The 11,466-nt window shown below is 47.4% G+C and overlaps 1 protein-coding gene across 4 annotated transcripts in view; it reads right to left on the minus strand.

Moving 5' to 3' along the window:
• LOC137632989 (PDZ domain-containing protein 8-like) overlaps window positions 1-11,023 on the minus strand; it is a 454,088-nt gene extending 443,065 nt beyond the window's left edge. For all 4 annotated transcript variants that reach the window (XM_068365143.1, XM_068365144.1, XM_068365141.1 and 1 more), the window contains exon 1: window positions 10,907-11,023. The gene's annotated coding sequence lies outside the window, so the exon portion shown is untranslated. The remainder of the gene's footprint in view (window positions 1-10,906) is intronic.
• Window positions 11,024-11,466: the final 443 nt, after the last annotated feature.

The following is an 11,466-nucleotide window of genomic DNA, read 5'->3' on the forward strand; positions in this document are numbered from 1 at the left end:
CGTGGCTGTCAGATCATTGGAGCCATCCCTGATAGCCTTGTTCATGCATGACATAATTGTACAGCAAAACTTCAAACGCTCGAAAAACTCTTAACAGGAGATGGTCTAGCTCTGAAGCCGACCATAAAATCTTGGAGCGTCTCATGGCCAGGCGACGGGGAGAGTCTATGAGGCTTGAGAAGTCTCCCTGGGCAGAGGCAGGAACTCCCAAGCCGAGAACTTCTCCAGTGTCATACCAGACGCTCGTTCTATAAGCCATTTTAAAAGGAGGGAAAGCAAAGGCTGTATCCCCCAAACTCCTCCTGGTGATCAACCAGTCGCCTAGCAAACGTAAAGCTCTCTTAGAAGAGCGAGAGAGCACTAGCTTAGAAAACAACGGCTTCGAAGTAGCTAGGCCTAGTGTAAACTCTGACGAAGGCGAACGAGGAGCAGCAGTTACAAAATGGTCCGGACAAAGATCCTTAAAAATCAGCATGATTTTTTTTAAAGTCCATAGAGGGCTGAGCAGCTTTAGGCTCCTCTCCGTCTGACAAAGTCCCCAAAGGAATATCAGTAGGAGGGGGAACAGCAACTTCCTCATCTGAAGGAACCTCGTCCGACAATTGCCTAGTCTCATGCCTGCCGCGGTGGCAATGCTTGACAGGCAAAGTCCACACGCAAAGGAGCAGCAGTAGCAGTCAAGGAAGCGACGTCATGTTGCTGCTGAAAGGACTGACCAGCAACAACAACAGGAGTTGATGGACGCTCAACGTCAAGTCGAGACTGCCTTGACTGCCTAGACTGAGCAGTCAAAACAACCCTTGACTGTGGTGCTTGACGCTCAACGTCAAAACAAGGCAACTGAGCTGGTTGGCGAACGTCCTGAACGTCAACACGAGACTGCGGCAGCGGCTGAACGTCAACACGAGGCTGCGACAGCGGCTGAAAGTCAACACGGGACTGCAGCGAGTGAGGATCTAAGTCACGTGACTGACGTGACAAACTACCGACATCACATTTCATAACGTCAAAAGGACGGGTAAAAGCTCGTTTGGGCGGCTGACGGCCAGAGTCTCGATCAGCATAACGCCGAGGATCATCGTGAACCTGCTCAACGGTATACTCCTCCACAAGGGAGGCAAGCTTAGTCTGCATATCCTGCAGGACAACCCATTTAGGATCAACGGGAGTCGGGACGGGCCGAGACGATGGTAACGTCTGTGTTGGCAAAACATTGCCTTTACTGACACTCTCGGAGCCCGTGTTACGATTACGTCTAATCGGCGAAACAGTCTACCGACGACTGCAAAGGGTCAGAGCTGTCCCAATGGCCACAGCCAGGACGCTGGACCTGTCCTGAAGGGACTGACTTTCGCTTCAAGGGTCTAGAAACCTTGTCGCCAAGGTTTCTTTTGCGAAAAGTCTTCGGATGATGGGGAGAACACAGTCTCACCCGTCTTATGGTAAGGGCGATCTTGACGAGAAACGTCCGATACCAAAGAGGGAACGTCTGTACGTTGGTTAAAGCCTCTCGTGCCCTTAAGTCCTACGACATTACTTCTCCCTGGTGCATGGGAGCCTGAAAGAGGTCTCGGACTAGGGGAGCGACAAGCACGAACAGACGAACCCTCGGTCGCAACACTAAATACACTTTGCACACTTATCACTTTATCACTTTATCACTACGATTTTCTGTTTTTTGCACTTACTTCACTGATATCGTATTTTTCAATAATTTCACATTAGGCATGAATAAAACTGATTTCTACCTGAAGCACGCAATTTTCCCTTACATCAAAAGGTTATAATAGCGAAATGAGTCGTATAATGTAAGCACATTAGTACAAAATGAAACACACATGCAAAAATCAGTAAACATATACAGTATATCGAATAAAACGGAAATATATAAAGTTAAAAAGGATCAGTGACTGGGGAGGAGACTAAACACTAGTTCACTAAAGACTACGTTTTCAATCTCTCACCGTACAGTGCCTTGGGACGAGAATAAAAACTAAAAACGTTTTATCCTCTCTCCCCGTACAGAGACTTGGGACGAGAGTAAAAAACTGAATCGAGAACAACGTTACTCGCTCCCAAACTCCTTACTTGGGACGAGAATAAAGATCGAATCGTTCTCTCTTTATCTCTCTCTCTCCGTCTCTCTCTTGTCACACACAAGAGAATTGCCCATTCACCCTTCGCCAATAAACAGGTTATTTGACCAAAGGAAAAAACTGAAAGGGCTAAGAAATTGAAAATTAACAAGTTCCTTTAAATTAGTATTTAAAACACTTCAGTTTGAAAGAAGAATGAACAAAACGTCAAAATCGATTTACTCTTTCTGCAAAGTGAAACCGTGATTCTCTCTTTCTCTATCGTAACGATAGAGCGCAAACTGCGTAGCATAAATAAACCAAACGTTAGTTCATCTTTGAAAAAACAGCACGAAGACTATTCAAAGAATATCTTTCTTAAAATATTTTCTAAAAAATATTCATTTCATAACTCTTACAGAGCAAATGATTTAAACTTAACGAAAATAAAAGTTGAATGGGCTCAACGTTGTTTAACTTCGGTTTCCAAGTTAGGACCGCCTACATCTCGGACTAGGGGAGGAATAGGTAAAGGCCGCATATAAACAAAACATAAAATTTATCTTGATGTTTAGTATAAATGGAAAGCTAATCGAAGAGGCCTAATAAAGGCGGGTGAGATATAAAATATATAGAGGAAAATCTATAATTATCAACAATAATTTATAACGTGATAAAATAAATACTAAAAGCCTAAAACACACTTCCGTACACTGAGGGAAGGGTCGGCCATCTTTACTCTATGGAAAAAACCAGAGATAAAAAAGCAAGGGCAAAACACTTCTACTCTCCTTTCAAAAGCATTTCTTTTGAAAATAGTATTGAATAATCCAACACGGCGAAAGCAATAAAACCAAAACCAAGTACTTCACCAATTCGGTAGAAAACTCGAGGTCATAAAACGAGTATGGAATCGACTTGTCGATGAAACCGACAGAGAAGAACTGAGGCTGTTTACATGTATATGCGGTATCTGACCGATAGTCGGCGCTGGTGGGCACACCCGCAACCTTCATGGCGATCGCTCGCGAGTTTTTGGAATCTGTCGAGCCGTCGGAGACGTCAGCTATTATATATTTACCGGCTAAGTTTAATATTTAAAAAAACAAAATTTACCCCTACATTTCACACAAATAGTATGAGGATCAGTAGATCCTTTAGGAAGTCGAGTACGACACCCTTCACTAACACACCTACGCTGAGCAGGGGAGGAGTCGGCCATTTTGAATGGTAACGTGAGAGACTGACGAGCAAAAACTAAGGGAAATATCAATAAAGATAATTTCAAACAAAAAGATTTCAAGACAAGAAACAAGAGAAAACAATTAACGATAGCTTAAACTCAAAAAAGGACGTTGTACATCACCAAACAACTTAACAAGAGAGTAAAACCACGAGAGCAAACTTCTATATGTCAGCCAGCTATGACGGCAGAGAGAAGAACTGGAGATGGTGTGTGGTTCCACCTGTTCTACCGCTAGGGTGCGGTTGGTACACCTGCCGTATCTTCGATAGCGCGAGATTTGAATTTTCTGCCATGGCGTCAGGGGACTTCAGCTCTTTTATATAAACAGCGGGTAAGTTTTATATTTAAAAATATCCCGTTTGGACTTCTTCCAGCGCTGGGGACCTCTCCCACTGGGAGGTAGACCACTCCCTTCACTCACCACATACTCTATTCCTATCACACCGTTGACCCCTACAAAAAGGACATAAGGTGTGAAGGTCCGTATCGACCGCCGGCATTTAAGTACCACAAGGGCAGTCAGGTAAGCCGGGACACTTCCACAGGGTAGAGGCCAACTTCCAAACACACTGTATAAAAGAAAAAGAAAAAACAAAGATCAAAGGCTGTCAAAGTAAGCGAGGGTGGGAGCAGACACGTCTGATCGTCACCCGAGCCAAAAGCAAAGTGAGCTATCACAGGTGTGTGAAGGGGGGGAGGGGTAGCAAGCTACGCCTCCCTACCCCCTCACTAACTAGAGAGGGGTAGTAAACCCTCGTTAAAATTCTAATGGCTCGAAGTTTGTTTGACAAACTTGTTCAGAGCTGAGAGATCGATGACGGGTCTCCAGCCTCCAGATGCCTTCTTTACAAGAAAGAGTCGACTGAAGAAGCCTGGGGAGCCGTCGACGACCTCTTGGAGAGCATCCTTCTTGAGCATGGTCTCGACTTCTGCCCGAAGGGCTAGACCCTTTGCCGATCCCATGGCATAGGAGCTCAACGACACTGGATTCGCTGTCAGGGGGGGTTGAGATGTTGTGAATGGGACGCGATATCCTTGGCCGATCACAGAGACCGTCCAGGAATCGGCCCCATGTTGCTGCCACCTGTGCACGCAACTTTGTAGGCATCCCCCCCACAGGTGGACACGCAGGGGGACTGCCAATCTTAGCGTTTACGGCCACGGCCGCTCCTTCTAAGATTTCTGCCTCCCCTCTTGTCCTTGACAGGAAAGGGCTGTGGCTTAGACACCTTGGTCTTAGCTGCCGGAGCCTGCTTTGGGGTCCTGCGAGGCTGCTGTTGATGATGTTGTGGAGCTGGAGGCTTGTAGGGCTGAGATGTGAGGGCCCTTTGGAGGAGCAAATCATGATTCGACTTCCTCCACCTCTCAGCTGTGCGTTCTATATCTTCGGGCTCAAACAAGCTTCCTCCAAGGATGGAGGAGTGTCTGAGCCTGCAGACATCCACGGCGGGGACCTTCGGATGGAACTTCTTGGTCACCGCATCACGTCCCTCTAAGATCAAGTTGCCCCACAGGTTGGTAACCTGGTGAGCCAGGATCTCGATGGAGCGAGTGCCCAAGAGGAGGAAGGTCTCCAGGGCCTTCCTATTGCTCTCCTTAGACAAGTCCTCGGAGCGCAATAGGATGCCCAAAGAGCCCAGCCAGACATCCAGCCACGAAGTGGCCTGCATGGCACACTTCGCGACCTTCTCCTGGCTAAGGATCTCCGATTCCGAGAATGTCACCTGCCGGGAGGAGAGCTTCTCAAGAGGAGTTCCCCTGGTGAGCTCTTCCACCGAGTGGTGGAGGGGAAGAGCTATACTGGATTCCCCCATGATCTCAAATACCTCCTCTCCTGTAAACGAGGAGGTGGGAGGAGTTTGTTCCCGGCAGAAGAACGGCTGGAGGAGGCGAGTTCCGAGAGCTGGGCTTCGACCTTATCTCTGGCACTCTTCACCCCATGGGACCAAGGCAAAGCTGCACTGGCCCTTAGGGGTTTCTGGGTACCATAGACTTGGTCTAGGACTGTATCCTTGCCTTCGCGAGGGGCGATCTCCGGGTCCTTGAACCTGTTGAGTTGCCTCATCAGATTCAAGACCTGCCAGAAGGCATGCTCTGACTCGTGCTGCTCTCCTCCCTGTGGACTGGCAGCTAAGTCTCCTATGCCCAAAGGCTCTTCTTGGGGAGACACGTGGACGTTCTCCCGGGGTTTGGTTGGCTCTGGTCGGATCCGTGAAGACGACTTAGGAATCGTCTTTGAGTCCTTGGGTTCCCTCCTGGGCGGGATACAGGACTCCAGCAAAGATGTCTGGAAGGTACCTTCCATGCAGGACGTTTCTCTCCTCGAGGTGGGGTTCCTCCCATTGGTGCCGTGGGAGAGGCCCTCACCTCGCTGGACTCTCCTGAGGACGGAAAAGCTTCATCCACAGGAGAAAGAGAAAACGACTGCGAAGGGGATGGAGCCTTCCTGTCGGACCTCTTAGGAGCCAACTTCTCCCTGGGAGAAGTCACCACGAAGTTCACTTCTCTCCTTCTCTTCAGCGGGGGCGAGTCTGTCTTTGGTTTGAGTCCCCGATCAGTGAGGGCTGGCTTCACAGCCTGCACCACCGCTTTCATCAGGTGACCAAACCAAGACTGACGGGTGACCGACGCAGTGTCAATAATCCCCGCTGGAGGGAAGGGGATCTCCTGATTCTTCGGAGTGGACGCAACGGGGCCTACCCGAAATGAAGAAAGGGAAGAATGTTGCCTGGACCTCTCCGGTGCCTCTTCCTGGTCCTGGATGAGAGCCCTGCGCTTGCGCAGTGGCATTCCTGATGGCGATCTGGAAGTACGCGTCCCTGTCGGAAGCACGCGCTGCGGATCCCGGCGAGAATGGGGGTTACGCGATGGAGCATTTTGAGGGTCACACGTGGGCGACTGCTGGAGCGCGGGCGCTGTCACGCGGAGATATACGCGCACGGGCTGGTTCAAGCGCAAGCGCAGGCGAGTGGGCGCACAGGTGGATGAGCGCGAGGGTAGAGGAGATCGCTGTCGGTCAGGAGAACGATGGTGCGCAGGGGATTGATGGCGAGTTAGCGAGCGATGGCGAGTTAGCGAGCGATGGCGAGTTGGTGAACACTGGCGAGTTGGCAAACACTGGCGAGTTGGCGAACGCTGGCGCGTTGGAGAGCGATGGCGCGTTGGCGAACGATGGTGAGCAGTGCGCGTAGGTGATTTAGCACGTGTGCGTGTAGGAGACCTGTGACGTTCCGAGGCATGGGCGCGCTGGCGCATTGGCGAGCGCTTGCGCACAGGCAAAGGATGGCGCGGGTGAGCAGGAGATCGTTGGTGTGCAGGAGGGTGTCGATGCGCAGTCAACTGGGGCGCAGGATCAGATGGCGAGGCAGTGCGCAAGGGCGAACGCTCGCCGTCGGGCTCAGAAGAAGACTCGTGGGCGCGCGAGCGAGCAAGAACTCTTAAAGTGCGGACCGGAGTGCGCGCGCGCTGTTGCGCAGGCGAATATGGGCGCACAGGTGCGGAGGGCGAGGCGAAGGAGAAAGGTCCTTGCCTGCATCCAGATCCGAAGATCTAGGGCGCGTGAGTGTGCGTTGGCGTGCAGGGCGCGCATCAGGAACAAGGTGCGCGCTGACGAGCATGAGATCGTGGGTGCTCAGGAGACTGATGGCGCGCATGGTGCACAGCAGGAACAGAAGGGCGCTGACGGTTAGCAGGAGAGCGCTGGCAAGGCGAGTCTGAAGGCTGCAGCTCTGGAGAGCGCATGTGCACTACAGTACTGCGCGTGAACGCGCAGTTGAGCGCACAGGGGAACCCTGACGCGCAAGGGATTTACCCACACCGTGGGATACGTCCCTTTGCCCCGAAGGGACCGGTGCCCGTCGGATGACGAGATGACAAGGCGTCTGCTGCGCATCTGCATCCAGGGGCGATGGCAGGCCAGAAGGACTGGAAGGTCTGGCAGGCGTAGGAGATCGTGAGCGATCTGCGGAGAGGTCCAAGGACGTGGCTGCGACGGTCTGCTCCCGACGAGAAGAATCCTCTACAGGGGAAGGCGACGGTGAAGAAGACCCGAAGAGGCGCTTCCTAACTCCCTTGTAAGGAGAAGGAAAGCCCCTACGGCAAAGAGGAGGACGAGCCTTACGGCGAAGGCAACCTCGAGGCAGGGCATTCACATCGTCGGTCCTCCGAAGAGGAGTTTCTGTCAGTGCGTTCCACCGAGGAGGAGACGCACCCGCAGGAGAGACCGTGGGACTCACTTTCCCCTCGAAATATGTTCGGAGGGGGAGGCTGAGCCTTCAGCAACGTCCGCAACCGCAGCAGAGGTTTGACCAGACCCGTCAGAAGCCTCTGCCACCACAACGTCGATAATAAACAGAGGGTCAACCTCTTCTATTACTGGCGATTGCTTGACAGCTGCCCCCAACTGGATCAGGTCAAACAGGGCTTCCTTGGAAGGCAAGCCCTTAAGCCCCAAGGAAGCCCAAAGCTGAAAGACACAGCATGATCATCATCGTAATGAGAATCAATATCCTCCCCCGGAGGAGGAGGGGGAGCTGCCTCGCTATGGGAGGCAACGCCCACTCCCGCACCCCGAGGTCGGGAAACAGAACAATGGCCTACGCTACCACTCGACGGCCTCTCACGAGAGACCGACCGAGTAGGAGCTTCGGAGGAGGTTCGGGCGGCGGAAAAAGAGTCCTTGGAGCCTTCCTTCTTCAAGGCAGCCCTTGAAGGAGAAAGGTCTCTCTTGGACTTCTTCTTACGCCGTCGGGCAAACCTCTCCCACTGGGAGGTAGACCACTCCCTGCACTCACTACAAGTTAAGTCTCTATCACACTGTTGACCTCGACACTGCGGGCAAAGGGTGTGAGGATCCGTCTCGACCGCCGACATGAATGTTTCACAGGGGCGGCCGAGGAGTCCAGGGCACTTGCGCATAATTGCGATGAAGATAGAGGCCAACTTCCAAACACACAAAGCTGAAGAAAAAGAAAAAACAGATTAAGGCTGTCAAAAGCGAGGACGAAAGACAGACACGTCTGCTCATCGTCTGAGCCAAAAGTGAAGTTGGACAATTCACCGGTGTGTGGGGGGGCCCTTACCCCCCTTGCTAACTAGCGCGGGGGTAGTTAACCCTCGTTAAAAATCTAATGGCTCGTCATTTTCAGCTACGCTGAAAGTAATACCCTATGTAAATAGCGTGGTTTGTATTTCGGTTACGGAACAAACAAAAATCACAGAATAAACAGAAACACGATTGTCAAATCCCCAAATCAATGTACTTCACCAAAAAGAAGTCCAGTACAGCGACACAGGGAAAGCGAAAAGAAAAACTCTAATGGCAGACCAACGGTGTTGTCGATCCGGTTGGCACAGATGATCTGAAGAACAGAAAACGGGAATGATTCCAAGTACAACCCTGAAAGGGTTGTTAACCACCTAACCGCACAACCACCACAAAGCGGTTGCCGCGATTTTTTTGAAAAATTCTGCCGAACGTCAGAGACTAAGCTATATACGTATATATATAACTGCCAGGTAAGTTCTATTCATAAAAATAGGTTTGTACTGCGTTTTGCAAAATTTTGCAAGGAACCCTGGAAAATAAACCTCGTGAAAAGCGGGGAACAGCGGTAGAGAACGTCCTCAATTCACAAACATTACGAGATACAAAAACCAACCCAACAGAAATAATAAACCTCAGATATTGTATCTAAGGTTCATTATGAAATACAGTAATAAAACTATTATACAATTTAATGCAGTAAGCAAGTCAACATTTGCCATACTATATTGGACTACTTGTTGACTTTTGCAGCTGAAAATCATAGGCATGAGAGTTAGGTGGAGCCTTCCCCAGGTCAAAATTTAACAAAATTTGACTTACAAACTGCTTCTTGGAACCAATTAAGTTTGTAAGTTGAGGATTTTCTATACTCCCAAAAATACTAAGCTTCAGCAAGTTAAAATTACTAACATTAAGTGAAGCTGGTACTGGGAGTATTCAAAAGAGTTTTGAACATCTTTCGTGGCCAAACTAGTGACAACCCATAGTTTTAATAATGATAATCAACCCACTACTGTATAGCAAAAAACTAGGGGGTTTTTATTATTATCATCATTATTTGTCAAGCTACAACCTTTGTTGGAAAAGCAGGATGCTATAAGCCCCGGGGCCCCAACAGGGAAAATACTGCAGTGAGGAAAGGTAACAAGGAAAAATCAAATATTTTAAGAACAGTAACATTAAAATAAATATTTCCACCTGTTATAATCATCAGAAACTTTCAATAGACCATAAAATACACAGAGTACCAGTCTCATTTTCTCCATGATTATTGTACTATTCTATATTTCTTCCATCACCGCTACTATTTTGGACGAAAACACACCTTTTATTTATAAAAGAACAGTTTCAAATCATGAAAATATAGGATCTTTTATTAACTACCTCTTCCACCACAACTAGCATGATTTGACTATAGAGGATACCTTTTGTTTCACACCTCCAAATAATTTTTAGGTTAGACACGTAGGTTAAGGTAAGGACAGGGTACCCTAGGTTACCTTAGGTGGGGAGCTTTAGGTTAGGTAATAATCCTGCGTTTGTTTACTTAGTGAAATATGGTTTAGCACGGATGGAAATAAATCTTTGAAAATGAAGGCCATGACATATAACTACAAAATTTGAAAAAAAGAAAAAAATTACTCTTTAAGAAATACTGTTTGTCTGATAAAAAAAAATTTAATATAAAGTGTTTCGGAAAGAAGACCGATGGCTGATATGAACATAAGTGCCGTACACTTTAAGCGGGTAATCTTTGTGTTATCATTTACCCTAAAATCTTTTTGTTAACCTCGATTCATGTCCCGGCTCAGCCTGGGCAGTGTATCGTCACTCAGGCGCTGTCCAGAGATGCGATACATACTTTGACGTACAAGAAAGGGGGTTTATGTATAATGGCGGCCACTTGTATGTATGATAACTTCCAACTGAGAATACGGCAGTGTAAGGGGTGTCACAGGGGGGCGTTAGCATCCCCGTTAGGCAAGTAGGTAAGGACACAGCTTGTAGGTTAGGTGAGGAAGTTCAGGTTTGTTGGTGTCCGTTTTCTATGCATGCGGGAGGACTGGTCGCTGATATACAGAGGCTCCCAAGGAAGAAAACTTGGTCAGTTCAAGTAGGAGATTATATGGATAAATGAATGTAATAGTAATGGTTTACTGATATGTGCTAGTGAATATCGTTTTGGGGAAATTATTAAAAGGTATAATTTAGCAGATTTACTACCTAACCAAGCGGTAACTATGGAAATATTTTTAAGGGAACAACAAAGTTGTAAAACTGACATATCTTAGACACAGCTCTATGAAATAGTTTACAAATAATAAAATGAATACGTATATTTAAATAATAAAATAAATATAGATATTTAGCCGTTAGTTATCGACATCGGGTCCAAAATCCTCCTCCTAAGCACCATAGCACTGGAAGGCCAGTTACACACGAATTACCAGAAATATTGCTGTGCATATTACACCTAATTGCGACCGAACGATAGTAGTTTCTACTTGAACACTTAAAGAGCAACAGAACAGATATTACCTCATGACATTCACACTAACTCTACTGCACGTCACGTTAACATTATGACATTTTTGACAGCTGACTGTCAATCCACAGCAGACAACAAAGCAGACGCTATCGGAAGATACGAGAGGCAGCTATCGGTGTAATTTATTTCATTCGCAGATTCTATGATTTAATTAAGGATAAACATATATTTCCACTGATTATATACCTGCACATACACTTTAAATTAATTAAATTTATATAAATAAACAAAAGACATCATAATATTAATATATCACACTATTTCTCCGTTTCCATATTTCGGTAAAAGCAGAACGAATGGCTCCCTTTTCCACAGATCCGAGAGGCAGCTATCGGGGTAATCTATTTCCTTAGCAGATTCTACGATTTAATTAAGGATAAACAAAACTTTTCATTAATCATATACCAACAAACACACTTCAAATCAAGTTAATTTATATAAATAATCAAGAGACATCATAATATTAATATATCACACTATTCTCCGTTTCCATATTTCGATAAGCTCTGCTCCACATGGGCTTGCATTGAATCTTTTTTGTAAATATTTT

The sequence above is a fragment of the Palaemon carinicauda genome, chromosome 42 (genome assembly GCF_036898095.1).
Source record: "Palaemon carinicauda isolate YSFRI2023 chromosome 42, ASM3689809v2, whole genome shotgun sequence".
Taxonomy (NCBI): Eukaryota; Metazoa; Arthropoda; class Malacostraca; order Decapoda; family Palaemonidae; genus Palaemon; species Palaemon carinicauda.